General features: G+C 43.2%; 1 pseudogene; it reads left to right on the forward strand.

Moving 5' to 3' along the window:
- The first annotated feature begins 1,193 nt into the window (after nucleotides 1-1,193).
- Nucleotides 1,194-1,337, forward strand: LOC129673755 (U2 spliceosomal RNA; annotated as a pseudogene).
- The last annotated feature ends 1,140 nt before the right edge of the window (nucleotides 1,338-2,477 follow it).

The raw sequence follows: 2,477 nt of genomic DNA on the forward strand, positions 1-2,477 counted from the left end.
GTCTGATGACATGATTCACGGAGTAATTTTTGGGACAGGATGTTTCTCTGCACGGCTGGAGGCTCCCGCCGGGGGAGTGTTCTTGCGGGATCTCTCCTGTCTTGCTTGAGGAGCCATTAGTGAGACTTGACTCTCCACTCTGACCAAGGCTGGGGTTGAGGAAGAAACAAGACCCGGGCAAGAGACAACAACACTCACTGGTTGGTATGGACTGGGGAGATTCGGAGCAGTAACAGTCTCATTTGGTTGAGTAAAAGGAACGACGCCTTCCTATGGAGACCACAGTTGTTAGAAGCCAAGCAAATGCTTGCTGTGTGTGTATGTACTTGTGCATGCGTGCCCTGGAATATAAAGACCAGAGGTCGACTTCAGACATTGTTCTTCCTCTGACTGTGTACACATCTTTTTTTGTTTTTGTTTTTGTTTTTGAGACAGGGTCTTTCATTGGCCCGGAATGCACAGATCAAGGGAGTCCTGGAAATTCATTTATCTCTTTCTCTCTTGGGCTGGAACTGTAAGTGTGCTGCCTTGCCATGCTTTTTTCTATCTTTCTTTTAAGCAAAGGTTCTAGGCATTGAACTTGGGCTCTCATGCTTACAGGGCAAGCAAGGGCTTTACTGACTGGGCATCCCCCCCACCCCAAGTTCCTTATGCTTCGAGGCAGTACACACAGCTGTTTATATCACGTTCTACAATGGGCTGCTTGAATTCTAGTTCTGATCTTGATAGGGTTTAGTGGCATGTCCTTGTACAAGTCATAAACCATCTCTGCAGTTCTCTCATCTGGAAAATGAGATAATATTGGCCCTGGGGCTTAGTGGAAGGATTAATTGAACTAACTGATACAATTTTCTTAGACCAGTACCCGGGATATAGTAAGAAAACCTGCTCCTCTATAATGTATTCACATAGGCTTCTTTCTCTACATACAACAATAGCTATGACTACTTTATATTTTAAGCTATAAGTATTATTCCTTCTTGTATTTAAATCATGTAAAAAAAATCCTAAGGCTCTCTCCTTCACCAGAAAAAGATGAAAGTAGCTAAGAAGACTAACTTTAATTTATACATGTGTGTATATCTACGTATATTTAATATATATAATATATGAAATTATCTCAGGATGACTTTCTGCTAGATTAACATTTGATCATATGATAATAGCTATCTTTTGCTTCCATTTTTCCTCTTGTTGCTCTTTTGGCCTTTGGCTAAGATCATGTGAAGTATCTGTTCTCATCAGTTTAAAGTTCCATTTTGGGGGGTCAGCTTTATTTTCTGAAAAATTCCGCTGGGGCTTGCCACTGTCCTTACTGCACCTTCTCAGCACCTTTGTAGCTTATCAAAGGGAAACTCAAAGACCGCTTTGCCAAATTTCTCTGTGTCCTTTAAGAAATCATCAAATACAGACACAAGTAGAGATTTTTTTTTTCTCTTCTTTTCTTTTTGTAGAACAAGGATAATCCTAAGGCTGGAACTGTATCCTGGGATTGCATTCCTCATTCTGGAAGTAAAGTCTCAAAATTCTTCTCTTTTACCCCAACAGGGCTCTCTTGTAAGCCTCCACTGTAAGTAATCTACACTCCTGCCCCACACAGGGTCCTTTGTTTGTCAGGATGTTGAGTGGGAAAACAGCCACAGCTTCCTGGAGCCTTCATCAGACCAGCCCCGCAACGGGCAGGGCGGCACGTTTGGGAGTTCGCTAGTGGCAGCATATTGTTCCCAAAGCCCCACCTGAGCAGTAGGGAAATTCTGCCTCCACCCCTCAGTGAGCTAGTGTGAAGCAAGGGACAGATAAAAGGGAGCTGCTGTCTCTCTTTTGGCTAGTTGAGGTTGTTTCTCAAGTCCAGTGGAAAATGCAACAGAGGAAAATGAAAAGAAGTGGTATACATGGAAATCCTCAGAGAATAAACGGACAACCACCAAAAGGCCACCTGTCCCTGAACCTTCGCAAGTGCTGCTCACGCCGTTGCTCTTTCTTACAGAACTAGTTTATAGTGACGTTTGTAAAAATATGACCTTGTTCCAGTGTTGGGCAGGCTTTAACAGAGGGAGTCTTTCCAGGCTTGAACCATCTTGACCACCTTATCTGTGAGCCGCTGTCAAAAACCAGAGTCACTCTGGTGCATTCCAAGACTCACTTTGCCAAAATCTCTATAATGTGCAAAACTTGGAGGTATTTAATATTTCTGTCATAAAGCTAGTCCTCTACTCTTTGGGTCTATAGCTCATTTAAGCTAACGTCTAACGGCTTTGTGCCTGGGGGCTGAAGTTAAAGCACAAACCAGCACTAACTGGCCTTCTTTCTCTTTCAGTGAATAGCCATCAACTGGAGCTGTTTTCTCCATTTCTATCCTCCCTTGGGTTGTTTACTGACCAATCCACAGAGAGCTAGAGAGAAAGAGTTCCCCAGAAAGCAGTTGTTAGGAGCCCAGAGAATTCACTGGTCAGTGGGGTTTCCTAATTTTCAGTCTA

Source organism: Psammomys obesus, unplaced genomic scaffold, assembly GCF_907164565.1.
Source record: "Psammomys obesus unplaced genomic scaffold, mPsaObe1.curated_primary_1811, whole genome shotgun sequence".
In the NCBI taxonomy this organism is placed as follows: domain Eukaryota; kingdom Metazoa; phylum Chordata; class Mammalia; order Rodentia; family Muridae; genus Psammomys; species Psammomys obesus.